We start from the raw sequence: 14928 nt of genomic DNA, 5'->3' as shown, positions 1-14928 counted from the left end.
GATGCCTAGGTTTTTGGCTTAGGAACCTGAATGGATGGCGATGCCCTTAAATGGTTATGGGGAGTATTTAAGGAGAAAAGGGGGATTTGCAGGGTGGTGATATTGAGTTCCATTTTGGACAAGCTGAGTTTGAAATACCCTTGATATATTCAAGTAGAGATGTCAAACAGAAAGCTGACTGCATGAATCAGGAGCTCAGGAGGGAGCATGGTGAAACTTATTTAGAGATCTTTGGTTCATTAGCATATAACTGATCTTTGAAGCCCTGGGATGAGACGCCCTGAAGAAATTTGCTAGAATGACAGAAGAGGGGGTGGTCAAGGATAGGCTCCTAAGAAACATCATCTTATAAAGGAAGAGGAGGGCTGCTCTTAGATTTCTCTGGCAAGAAAATGAGGTTTCAACAGGCTTCAGGAAACGGGCAGCATGTGACCACAATCTAACTTGTGATGATAAGATAAAGTGTATGGGTTAGAGTGTCAGTTGATATCTAAATATAGTTTTCAAGTCAGATTCCAACTCAAGAAAAACATCTCTTGAGCTTCTCTGGATGTGAAGAGCACTCACAGCCTATCTCACTAATGTTATTACAGTTTCTTTGCTTTTCCTTCCCTTCTTTGGTAATGCTCTATCCAGGATATGCTTCCCTGGTAACATGCCAGGCAGGAGCAACTTGAAGACTGCCCTCATTTTATTCTTAGATAATATTCTCACTCATATTATAGAAAAAGGAAGTTTTATGATAGGGGTAGTTGGAAAATAAAGTATCTGCTTACTCCAGCCATAAGCTATAATTAGAAAGGCCAGAAATACCCTGAGTAGTAATTCAACACTCATTTTTCTCAAGAATCTCATAAAACTTAATCAAGGAATGCAAAGATCCTGATAAAAATTTTTAAATGTACACTGACAATGAAATAGATGCTCTTGTTTTCTTCTCTGTGTTTCCAGTCTGCATCACATCCACTTACACGTGCTGTCTCTTCATTTTAAGAGATAAATCTTAGAATCATGGCATAGTAGATCTGAAATGATCTCAAAGAGAAGCCCTCTCTCCACCGGCCCCTTGCCCACTTTATAGATGAGGAAAGTGAGGTGCAGGATGAGGGCACTTAGAACTTACACTTGCATGTTGCTATATACTTAAATAACAATGTTTACATTCAAGAGAATATCAATTGATTACACTGGTTAAGATCCCAAGCTCTTGGAACTGACTGTCTGGGTTTGAATCCAGCTCCACACAAGCCTTGGGGCAATTTACTTAGTCTCTCACTTCCTTAGTTTCTTAGTTGATTATAGTTATCTACTTATGGGCGTTGGTAGACAATTCTCCATAGGTTTCTCATGTTTCTGCCTATCTTTCAAGCAGAGACACTGACTACCTTTGTTCTGGACTATCTTTTCCAAGATGTTTGTGTAGATAACAGCCTTGAAAGACAGAGATAGTGTCTGCCTCCAGAGCAAAGGGCAGGTTTGCTTACTGTCCAGCAAAATAAAGACAATGTCTCCCTGTGGAGCAATGGTGACGTATGCTTACTGTCTAGGCTAAAAGATTTGGGTTCCCTAATCTCAGGATTCCTCTCTTGTAACACAACCTATATCATGTATAGGCACTACCTGGCTCTCAGAGAACTCCAAATGCTGATACTCTGAGTGTTAATATTGATGTGAGTATAAAGACCTTGGTCTCTGACCAAGGAGTCTCATATCTGCTGTAAACATCCATGCAATTGTGGCAGCCACATTTATTAACCTCCAAGTAGGGTAAAATCTCAGACCCTTCACAGTTCTTAACAACAGATTTCTGTAAGAAGTGAGTAAAGCAGATAAACATAAAGAGCTTAAAAGAGTGTCTGGCACATAAAGACTAAAAACTGAGTAAATGTTGGTTGTTAATATTATTATATAATTATACTTGCCAAATGTCTGTGGTTTATTAGTGGCAAAGCCAGGACTAGAATCTAGATCTATAAAAACTCAGTCGAATGTTCTTTTCACCTCTCCGTTCTATCAACATTATATTTTTTGCGTATTTAACTTACAAATAACGTTTAAAATAATTATAATCTAAGAGAAATAACTAAAAATCTTATAGCAACTTATTTGGTGTATACTTTAAAAGTATTATGAGAAAGGCAATAAACCTGGTAGTCCCAGATCCATATATAAAGCATTAAAGTGTTATTTTAGGAGAAGAGTGGCCTAAATCATGGCAAGCTCTAACACACAGAAAAAATATAATTTGCTCAGAAATACAATATGAGCAAAATATTATAAAGTTTGAAAATTACCCAATGATAATCGACATTTTAGTGTCTACTTTAATTTCTGAAAATCCACTACTGTTTTCTGATACAGGCTCAAAGTAAATTTCTAAAATGTATATGTTACAGATAGAATCTCTGAAAAGAATGGTTCCCTAGTGCTAACTGTTGGATTTTGAAACATTTCACTAAGACATTTTCTACAAGTCATAGTTCAAGATTTGGTACCTGTACTACCACAGGAATAAAAGCAACTAATATCAATCAAATACTGGATTTACAGCTGACCCACACTTAGTATTTTACATGTTTTCATTCACTGAATCCTTACAACAATCCTATGTGGTACAAATTATTAGTAACTTAGTTTATTGATGAAAAAATGATTCAAAGAGAAGTTATCCAAATTTACACAGCTAGTAAGATTTAACAGACCAAAGTGAACTAAAGTCTGATGGCTAGCGACCCTGCTTTATTAAATCCTAGTTATACGGCCATAAATCTATAGCTGGATTTACCAAGTATATGAATACGGTAAGATGAAACACTAAAATAAAGAAACTAGACTTTTCACTCCAACAGTAAAACAATTCAATAGTATTCATTATAGTCCAATAATTGCAAATCACAAATCAGTCCTATCCCTTTAATAAGCTATTCATGGACAGCCTGGTTCTAACTGTATGCTCTTGGATGGAATGTGAAGTTTTTGAATATGTATTCATATTATTATCTAACTCAATATTAAAAGAAAAACAATTTTATAAATCAATCAGTCTTCTTCCAGAGATCCTTGAAGATTGCAATTTTACTGTAAATACAAATATTACATGAAAATAATCAACTTTTACAATTTTCTTTATTTCCCTCACTCAAACTCTCCCTGCTTCACTACTCACATACCCGAACATCGTTTCCAACTGTGAGAAGGTTAAGATCAGTGAGTAGTTTGACTAATGTTTGAGTTAGAATGTTTCCAAAAATTCAAAGTTTTCTCCAGCATTGTCAGTTCATTTTTAGTTACTTCTCTTTCTGATTCACTCAGTTCATGAGCTCTTTAAAAACACTGGGGTCTTTTTTTCTCTATGTGTCTTCTATGCTATTTCCGGAGTTCTGTTTTCTCTCCTTAAGTCTGTCAAACATAGCAGCTCCATTTAAAAAAAAAATAACATTTCACCTGTTCTTTTTCTTTTCTACAGTGCACTTTATACTTTTGAAAAGTAGCATGACCTTCTATATTCTGATCAACACTTGCTATAACAGCTTTCCCTGAAGCAAAAGGAAGTAACTAGTACAGACAACATGCTGAATGAGCGAAGTGGGGACTAAATCTAGCCTGATGCCCAGCTGGTGTACTTGGATACCTACGGTATGTAATTTTAGTTAATTTTTATTTAATTTTAGGGATTTCAAAATGATCTACATGTCTCCAGATCTTTTGAACACTGATTTGCCATGATCCTTGTTCACTGTAGTTTAGAGAGACAGGGCCTTGTCTTTGGTTGGCTGTTGGTAATACCCCGTAATTATGGTATCAACTTGGGCTCTGAGGACAGAGTATTTTACTATGTAGCAAGGAAAGAACATATCAGGGATGAAATCTCTAGAGAAGCCAAACACAGGAGGGGATCATGCTAGGGAAGTCTAGAGTTCTGCAGGGCATAGGAACTTGGAAGATGTATTTGTCTCCCTATGTGTCCATCATTGGGACAAGCACTGAGGGGATGATAAAAATGATAAGATGTAGACTCTGCTTTTAAAACACTTTCCATCTAAAGGGGAGATTAGGCCCACACAACCTAAGTAGAACACTGTATATAATTCACTATATTATGTTGTATAGATAAGAATGTTAAGAGTTCAAAGAAGGGACACATTAAATACTTCAGGATTATTAACAACATTCTTTAGAGATGATAATGATGAATTAAAGAGGAGAGGGAGAGCGAAGGGTAAGGAGAGTGGTCAAAGAAGGAAATAGCAATGTATCAGCAGCACACTCCACTCACTGATAGAGGGGTTGCGTGGAAGCAGTTCTTAAAAGATTGGGCAAAACTATTTTTCAGCACAATGTGGCTCTGAGCTGGGGACATCTTAGAAGGGAGACTTGGAGTCCATGTGTGGCCATGATGCATACAAAGTATTCGATGTCTATATTTGTAAAAGCAAATTAAATGGAATTTGCTTATTTCCCTCCTAATTCATGATGTGTTTGGCTCCATTCAATTATAGCAGGTAGTATCTAAAAGTATATATTAAGTGTCAAGGTTAGCATGGAATTAAGGACTGAATTAAAAGAAACACATAAATGCTGTTCTTGCCCTGTAGATCATTATAATATTATGCTGTAATCTAAGGAAACACTGATAATGGGAATATCATCAGCACATTTGTTGTAAGATAACTGAAAAGGAGTGGCTTAAGCTGAAACATTTGTGTTTTCAGTGACTTTTTTTTTTGTCTCTCACCCTTCTCAAAGTTTTTATCTCTTCTCAAACTTCCTGAGCGAATCTTGGCAGAAAGTTTAGCAAGCTATATCTAAGAGGTGGTAAAAGAGTGGCATTTAGTGATGTGGGAAATCTTGAGTTTGGCTTTTTGGAATCCTGAAGAGATACTACTTTAAGGAGGAAAGGCCAACTCTATTCTTGGAAACATTTCACAGATAAATGCCAATGGCATTTATGTTACAACAGAACCAGAGTATTCAATATGGAATAACTCAATTGGTTAGAAGGAGTATTTCAAAAAGAATAAGAACTAAAGGATTTAGGGAATTTTGACCTTTTTCTCTCTTAGAGAAGTTACTGCCAACATTGCTATGTAGAGGAATCTACTCTTAATCAAAAAAAAAATTTAGCTTCGTATCACGGGTTGAAAAATTACAAGAACCAGAGCTGGCTCCTCTCAAATTTGACTTCTTATTTTGATGTTTAATATAGAATTTTGGATAACCCCTGGATTCAGTGTAATGAAGAATCATCTGGTGTAGTGAAATCTAAGAGAACAAACTTGACTTGGAAATAACTTACTGGTTTATATGGAGTCATCTACAACTATAACTTTGGATGTAAATAAGGTATGTTATTGCTTGTTCTATTTGTTATCCCAGTTTTTTGTTAATGAAAACTGATGTTGAATAAGAATTCCTTTATGATGAAAGCTTTGGTATTATTAATATAATTGACTGGGACTTGGAATTTTATGAAATCACCCTTTCACCTACTCTTGCTTTGAATATGTGTATTCATTTAATGTTTAGTTGAGAAAATAGGATCTTGTTCACTATTGTTCTTTAGGGTGCTTCGAAGAAAATTTCATTGTATGAATCCATGAAAGGTATTAACAACTAATATCTTGGCTGTTTTATGAATACTTATGTTTTATGAATATGCAAGGTTGTTTGAAATTTATTTTTTCCATTTTATTTTCTTAAGTAGAGATTTCCATATTGAAAAGTATAAGACTACAAAGATTAGAGAAACATATCAAGGGAGAAGGATGTCCCAGTGACTCAGTAGATATTTTCTCTAGACATTAAAGAGATGATGTGCTAGACAGTTCCTGGAACATGGCTAGAGCTTTGACATATTATTTTCAGTTGATGACATGGATGTGAAACATAGGATGTGAAAAGTAAATAAAGTCTGAAAGAGCAGCTTGTGCTGTAGCATTTAATAGTCTTTCTCTGTCAGCACTGACCCAGCTTGTTTTCTAAAGGCCTACAGCATGGTGAAGCATCAGAAGGAGAGAATAATGGAGTGTCTGAGCATGGGAAAAGAGAAAAGAAAGATGAGATTTGAAGTGGGAGTGAGGCTCAGAGTTGGAAGCAAAAGTGTACTTTTGTCAGTTAACTCCTTGGGGAAAGTGGTATAATCTGTGGGACTAAAAGAAAAAGATATAAAAAAAGAAGAGCTGGAATCTAGGGATTTGGATGCAAATTGTATATACCATTGGTTTCTCCAATATCAGCTCTGTGTTCCCAGCTCATGGCTGGGAAGAGGGCTGTGAGGGCATCTGATCATTACTTACTCACCTTGAAATAGCTGGGTCTCCGAGGATGAAAAGCAGTGACTGTCTCCTGATACTATATAACCCTACACTCTTTGCTTTTTTTTGGGGGGGGGGGTTTCTGGTATGGTGGAGGGGCCATTTCTGTGGTATGGTTAGTTCTTCTAGGATTACTACAAATTGCTAATTATTGTTATAAACTATCATCAAAAGCTAATAAAGAATTCCTTTGGGCTGAGCTTTTGGAAAACTAGATTCTAATATCAATCTCATGACTAATGGGATATGTGAAACATTAGATAATAGCCTATGTACATCTCAATTGCCTCTTTTAGTAAATAAATCAATCTCTACTGATGTCCTGCTGTTAAGACTAAATGAGACCAAGTATACACAACACTCTGAGAGGAATAAGGCATACAATCTGTATCTGAGCTGTATAACTTATTTTATGCTAAGCATGGAAAGAGCCTCAGCCAAGGCACCTATGTGAAGCATATCCCAAGAGAAAAATAAATCTTAAGGCTTGGTGCCTATATTTATTTGTGGGTGCAAGGGAGGGAGGAGGAGTACAAAAAATGGGAACAGAACTAAGTGAAGTGAAATAATGGCAAAGAAGACCACAGACTCTTCTTATGTGAGTCTCTTAAACATTACCTTGGATTGTACTTCTGTTTTCTACATTAAAACAAAATGGATCCAGTCCTAACCACTGGACTTCCCTGGCAGTCTGGTGGTTAAGACTTTGCCTTCCAATGCAGGGGGTGAGGGTTCAATCCCTGGTCAGGGAGCTAAGATCCCACATGCCTTGCAGCCAAAAACCCAAAACATAAAAGGAAGCAATATTATAACAAATTCAATAAAGACTTTAAAACAGGTCCACATTAAAAAAAAAAAAGACTAAATGCCTTTAATAAAAAAATAAAATGGATCTTTAAGGGGACCTTTCTTCCTTATGAAATAGATATTTATATAAATGTTTCTTCCCCCTTATTTACTTACAAACTCCTTGAGGGTAGAAGCCATGTCTCATATTTTCTACCTGTGTAATACACAGCATAGAGCTTTGCACACAAAGAAAAAAAAAAATCTAGTGAGCAGACACTATTTGTTGATTTTCCAACTGTTATATGGAGATGAAGCTCTGTTTACATGTTATTAATGACATGTGTCACAGCAGATAATAAAAGAGACTGGATAAGTAGTTCAGAGGGGTATGGCTTCCATTTCCAAAGAAGTGCTTTGAAAGGCAAAAAAGAAATAATAACTGCCTACATATCCATTATTTATATTTGGCCATCAGCCAAGTTTCTGGGAATTAAAAAAAAAGTCATTCACAAAGTACATACTCCTTAACAAGGAAGCCTAAATTTTATCATCTGCAAGACACAGAATACCAGTTTTTAAAAATGTTTTTGAAATACAGCCTGTGATATAATTATAGATGTAAAATTATATCTCCTAGCTCAAAGAGAACTGTTGAAAGAACAGCAGCTGCTTTGTTTGTCGAGAATGTCAGTATCACTATTTTTATGTGATTCTTTTAAGAAACACTAATTTGTGAAAGAAAAGCATCCCAGAAGGCAAATTTGACAGTTTAAATTCTAGCGCCTAAAGTGTTCCAAGAATCATCATTAATTGAAAGATAATGAAAGGCTGAATACAGCTTTGTTTAACTTCTTCAAAGAGTCAGTGAAGTGATTCGGGATTAAATTTTCAAAATCTGAAAGAAGAAAGTGTGCTATGCTTTAGACAGAAAAACACAAGCTGGTTGAGAGATTATGAAATGCTGATGGGCATCTAAACAGCATTCCAGTATAGTTTCAACTGGGTCTAGACTGTCAAAATAAGCAAAATCCCTTCCCACACTGATAAACACATACTTGTATATGGCATTCCATTTCTGAGGCAGACTTAAATAGTATGCTAGTTTATTATTGTCTGGAAAGTGAAGCCAAGGAAAAACTGCCAATTTGGCCCTTTTAAAAAAATCAACACCTAATCTTGTCTCAAAGTTAATCATTTTTGCTAGGTTTAATAACTAAACAAATTTGTGGACAAAACTTAAGAAATGGAACCTTTTACACTGTGGAGGAGTTTCAAGTAAAAAAAAGTGCAGCTGCAATTAAAATCAAGGAAGAATAGAGACAGCCTCATCCGCCAGAGGGCACACAGCAGAAGCAAGAAGAACTACAATCCTGCAGCCTGTGGAATGAAAACCACATTCACAGAAAGACAGACAAAATGAAAAGGCAGGGAACTATGTACCAGATGAAGGAACAAGATAAAACCCCAGAAAAACAATTAAATGAAGTGGAGATCTGCAACTTTCCAGAAAAAGAATTCAGAATAATGATAGTGAAGATGATCCAGGACCTCGGAAAAAGAATGGAGGCAAGGAACGAGAAGATGTAACAAATGTTTAACAAAGACCTAGAAGAATTAAAGAAAAAACACCTAGAAGAAGAAAGAACAAACAAACAGAGATGAACAATACAATAACTGAAATGAAAAATACACTAGAAGCAAACAATACCAGAATAACTGAGGCAGGAGAACGGATAAGGGACCTGGAAGACAGAATGGTGGAATTCACTGCTGCGGAACAGACTAAAGAAAAAAGAATGAAAAGAAATGAAGACAGCCTAAGAGACCTCTGGGACAACATTAAATGCACAAACATTCACATTACAGGGGTCCCAGAAGGAGAAGAGAGAGAGAAAGGACCCGAGAAAATATCTGAAGAGATTACAGTCAAGAATTTCCCTAACATGGGAAAGGAAATAGCCACCCAAGTCCAGGAAGAGCAGAGAGTATCAGGAAGGATAAACCCAAGGAGAAACATGCTGAGACACATACTAACCAAATTTACAAAAATTAAAGACAAAGAAAAATTATTAAAAGCAACAAGGGAAACATGACAAATAACATACAAGGGAACTCCGTAAGGTTAACAGCTGACTTCTCAGCAAAAACTCTACAAGCCAGAAGGGAGTGGCTTGATATATTTAAAGTGATAAAAGGGAAGACCCTACAACCAAGATTACTCTACCTGGCAACGATCTGATTCAGATTTGATGGAGAAATCAAAAGCTTTTCAGACAAGCAAAAGCTAAGAGAATTCAGCACCACCAAACCAGCTCTACAACAAATGCTAAAGGAACTTCCCTAAGTGGGAAAGAAGAGAAGAAAAGGACCTACTAAAACAAACCTAAAACAAGTAAGAAAATGGTAATAGGAACATACATATTGATAATTACCTTAAACGTGAATGGATTAAATGCTCCAACCAAAAGACACAGGCTTGCTGAATGGATACAAAAACAAGACCCATATATATGCTGTCCACAAGAGACCCACTTCAGACCTAGGGACACATACAGACTGAAAGTGAGGGGATGGAAAAAGATGTTCCATGCAAATGGAAATCAAAAGAAAGCTAGAGTTGCAATACTCATATCAGATAAAATAGACTTCAAAACAAAGAATGTTACAAGAGACAAGGAAGGACACTAGATAATGATCAAGGGATCAATCCAAGAAGAAGATATATCAATTATAAATATATATGCACCCAACATAGGACCACCTCAATACATAAGGCAACTGCTAACAGTGCTAAAAGAGGAAATCGACAGTGACCCAATAACAGTGGGGGACTTTAACTCCTCATTTACACCAATGTACAGATAACCCAAAATGAAAATTAATAAGGAAACATAAGCTTTAAATGACACAATACACCAGATAGATTTACTTGATATTTATAGGACATTCCATCCGAAAACAACAGATTACACTTTCTTCTCAAGTGTACACGGAATATTCTCCAGGATAGATCACATCTTGGGTCACAAATCAACCCTTGGTAAATTTAAGAAAAATGAAATCATATCAAACATCTTTTCCGACCACAACACTATGAGATTAGGTATCAATTACAGGGAAAAAATGTAGAAAACACAAACACATGGAGGCTAAACAATACATTAGTAAATAACCAAGAGATCACTGAAGAAATCAAAGAGGAAATGAAAAAATACCTAGAGACAAATGACAATGAAAACATGATGATCCAAAACCTATGGGATGCAGCAAAAGCAGTTCTAAGAGGCAAGTTTATAGGAATACAATCCTACCTCAAAACAAGAAAAACCTCAAATAAATAATCTAACCTTACTCCTAAGGGAACTAGTGAATGAAGAGCAAACAAAACACAAAGTTAGTAGAAGGAAAGAAATCATAAAGATCACAGCAGAAATAAATGAAATAGAAACAAAGAAAACAATAGCAAAGATCAATAAAACTAAAAGCTGGTTCTTTGATAAGATAAACAAAATTGATAACACTTTAGACAGACTTGTCAAGAAAAAGAGGGAGAGGATTCAAATCAATAAAATTAGATATGAAAAAGGAGAAGTTAAAATGGACACCACAGAAATACAAAGCATCCTAAGAGACTACCACAAGCAACTCTATGCCAATAAAATGGACAACCTGGAAGAAATGGAAAATTTTTAGAAAGGTATAACCTTCCAAGAATGAACCAGGAAGGAACAGAAAATATGAACAGACCAATCACAAGTAAGGAAGTTGAAACTGTGATTAAAAACCTTCCAACAAACAAAAGCCCAGGACCAGATGGCTTCACAGGTGAATTCTATCAAACATTTAGAGAAGAGCTAACACCCGTCCTTCTCAAACTCTTCCAAAAATTTGCAGAGGAAGGAACACTCCCAAATTCATTCTATGAGGCCAGCATCAGCCTGATACCAAAACCAGACAAAGATACTACAAAAAATGAAAATTACAGACCAATATCACTCATGAATATAGATGTAAAAATCCTGAACAAAATAGTAGCAAACAGAATCCAGCAACACATTAAAAGGATCATACACCATGATCAAGTGGGATTTATCCCAGGGATGCAAAGATTCTTCAATATACGCAAATCAATCAATGTGATACACCATATTAAACAACTGAAGAAGAAAAATCATATGATCATCTCAATAGATGCAGAAAAAGCTTTTCACAAAATTCAACACCCATTTATGATAAAAACTCTCCAGAGAGTGGGCATAGAGGAACCTACCTCAACATAATAAAGGCCATATATGACAAACCCACAGCAAACATCACTCTCAATGGTGAAAAACTGAAAGCATTTCCTCTAAGATCAGGAACAAGACAAGGATGTCCACTCCCACCACTATTACTAAACATAGTTTTGGAAGTCCTAGCCATGGCAATCAGAGAAGAAAAAGAAATAAAAGGAATCCAGATCAGAAAAGAAGAAGTTAAACTGTCACTCTCTGCAGATGACATGATACTATACAAACAGAAATCTAAAGATGCCACCAGAAAACTACTAGAGCTAATCAATGAATTTGGTAAAGTAGCAGGATACAAAATTAATACACAGACATCTCTTGTATTCCTACACACTAACAACGAAAGATCAGAAAGAGTAATTAAATCCCATTCACCATTGCAACAGAAAGAATAAAATACCTAGGAATAAACCTACCTAAGGAGGTAAAGGCGTGTACTCAGAAAATTATAAGACACTGATGAAAGAAATCAAAGATGACACAAACAGAGGGAGAGATATACCATGTTCAATAAGTGGTGCTGGAAAAACTGGACAGCTACATGTAAAAGAATGAAATTAGAACATTCCCTAACACCATACACAAAAATAAACTCAAATGGATTAAAGATCTAAATGTAAGAACAGACACTATAAAACTCTTAGAGGAAAACACAGGAAGAACACAGTTTCACATAAATCACAGCAAGATCTTTTTTGACCCACCTCCTAGAGTAATGGAAATAAAAGGAAAAATAAACAAATGGGACCTAATGAAACTTCAAAGCTTTTGCACAGCAAAGGAAACTACACACAACACGAAAAGACAACCCTCAGAAAGGGAGAAAATATTTGCAAACAAATCAATAGACAAAGGATTAATCTCCAAAATATATAAACAACTCATGCAGCTCAATATTAAAAAAACAAACAACCCAATCCAAAAATGGGCAGAAGACCTAAATAGACATTTCTCCAAAGAAGACATACAGATGGCCAAGAAGCACATGAAAAGCTGCTCAGCATCACTAATTATTAGAGAAATGCAAGTCAAAACTACAATGAGGTATCACCTCACACCAGTTAGAATGGGCATCATCAGAAAATCTACAAACAACAAATGCTGGAGCAGGTGTGGAGAAAAGGGAACCCTCTTGCACCGTTGGTGGGCATGTCAATTGATACAGCCACTATAGAGAACAGTATGAAGGTTCCTTCAAAAACTAAAATTAGAATTACCATACGACCCAGCAATCCCACTACTGGGCATATTCCCAGAGAAAACCACATTTCAAAAAGATACATGCACCCCAGTGTTCACTGCAGCACTATTTACAATAGCCAGGTCATGGAAGCAACTTAAATGCCCACTGACAGACAAATGGATAAAGAAGTTGTGGTACATATATAAATGGAATATTACTCAGCCATAAAAAGGAACAAAATTGGGTCATTTGTAGAGACGTGGATGGAAATAGAGACTGTCATACAGAATGAAGTAAGTCAGAAAGAGAAAAACAAATATCATATATTAATGCATATATGTGGAATCTAGAAAAATGGTACAGATGAACTGGTTTGCAAGGCAGAAACAGAGACACAGATGTACAGAACAAATGTATGGACACCAAGGGGGGAAAGTGGCAGCGGGGGTGGTGGTGGGATGTATTGGGAGATTGGGATTGACATATATACACTAATATGTATAAAATAGATAACTAATAAGAACCTGCTGTGTAAAAAATAAATAAATAAATAAAGTTCAAAAAAAATTTAACAAAACTAAGCCAACTGATTAAATATATCATTACAAGAAATGATTTTGGTGAGTAAATGAACAATAAAGACGTAAAAAATAAAATTAGGAAGAGTGGTGAACTTCAGAACCTAGATTCCATAATACTATCAGGATAATTTATCTTTGAGGGCTTTTTGCAGGGAAGGAGTATTGGGGTTTCACTCTTCTTTTGCTGTCATTGGCCCTTGCTTCTTACCCCACTGATGCCAGTAAAAAAGTGTAGTACTTTCTTGGAGATATTTAACTTGGGTGAGAAATTAAAGCTGAATTATCGGGGCTTCCCTGGTGGCGCAGTGGTTGAGAATCTGCCTGCCAATGCAGGGGACATGGGTTCGAGCCCTGGTCTGGGAAGATCCCACATGCCGTGGAGCAGCTGGGCCCGTGAGCCACAACTACTGAGCCTGCGCGTCTGGAGCCTGTGCTCCGCAACAAGAGAGGCCGTGATAGTGAGAGGCCCACGCACTGCGATGAAGAGTGGCCCCCGCTTGCCACAACTAGAGAAAGCCCTTGCACAGAAACGAAGACCCACCACAGCCATAAATAAATAAACAAATACTTAAAAAAAAATTTTTGAGAGTATGAATTATTAAAAAAAAAAAAAAGCTGAATTATCTTATGTGGATAAAGATGGAGGTAGGCAGAAAATTAGTAGTAAAAATATTGTCAGTAGAAAATTATCAGGAGAAACCAGCTTGAATCTGAGAAATATCCCCGTGTGTAGGCTTTGCTAAAGCCATGGAACTATTTCCAATGTTAGGAGGTGAGGAGGTCTAAAAGGCTACCACCTGACATGTTAGGCGGTGGGCACTGGGGTTGGGGGGAATGTCTTGGTATTTCACTTAGAGCTTCGGTGTGAGAGGATTTCATGAATCTGAGTATATTCTCCTGAAGGAAATTATCACCTATACATACCTAGTAGCTGGCAACAAAAGGTGATGGAAAATAATAAGTTCAGTGCATGAGTAGGTAATGAAGAGAGATATTCCATCCCCCCTCCATGAGAGTTCAATTCTTTTTTATTAAGACAATTTTATGTAGTCAATCTAGGTGTAGAATGTAATTTATATTTACTAACTTTCTATCTGTTCTCTAATATGGTCTGGGAATTAATTCATCCAGTATGGATAACATTGTAAAGGAAAACCATTTTGAGTTTTAAATAACTGATTTAAAATGGGATTTCATAAATATTAATAATTGTAATAACTGTCACTTGAATACTTACTAAGTCTCTTATGCTCTGCCATGCCTTGTACATGTGTCACCTCTTTTTGGGCTTACAAAGAACCAACAAGGTTACTATTAGCGTTCCCATTTTATACAGGAAACAGAGGCTCAGAATGTTAAATCACATGCTCATAATTACACAGCTAGTAAAAGGCAGAACCAGGAGTCATACTCAGTCTGATTCTAAGGCATAACTTCTTAACCTCTAAATTGTCTTATGAACAGCCAATGAACATTTTAAACTTTGAGACATAAAACACCTTTCAGAATATAGGTCTCCTCCTGAGACTAAATATAAATATGTACATTGACAGATAATTTCCAGGACATGTAGGCATACATGCTGCCAACCCCCATCCCCATTATTAATCCCATGTTTACTCATATAAATACTAGAATTGAGAAGCCAGAAAACTGGCCAAATCCTGTAGAGAATTAGGAAGAAATATGAAAATTGCAATAAAAAGACTTCTAAGGGCTTATCACAAAAATAAACAAGTATTAAAAGAAAAAAGGTGGGGTACTGAATTTTT

General features: G+C 36.2%; 1 long non-coding RNA gene across 1 annotated transcript in view; it reads left to right on the top strand.

The window, feature by feature from the left end:
* Nucleotides 1-13735, top strand: part of LOC309631339 — a 424491-nt gene extending 410756 nt beyond the window's left edge. Inside the window, exon 2 of the long non-coding RNA XR_014246207.1 lies at nt 13542-13735. This is a non-coding gene — a long non-coding RNA (uncharacterized lncRNA). The remainder of the gene's footprint in view (nt 1-13541) is intronic.
* The last annotated feature ends 1193 nt before the right edge of the window (nt 13736-14928 follow it).

This window comes from Balaenoptera borealis (genome assembly GCF_965194805.1).
Source record: "Balaenoptera borealis genome assembly, chromosome: 6".
NCBI classification, from domain to species: Eukaryota; Metazoa; Chordata; class Mammalia; order Artiodactyla; family Balaenopteridae; genus Balaenoptera; species Balaenoptera borealis.
This window is presented reverse-complemented; position numbering and strand designations above follow the sequence as displayed.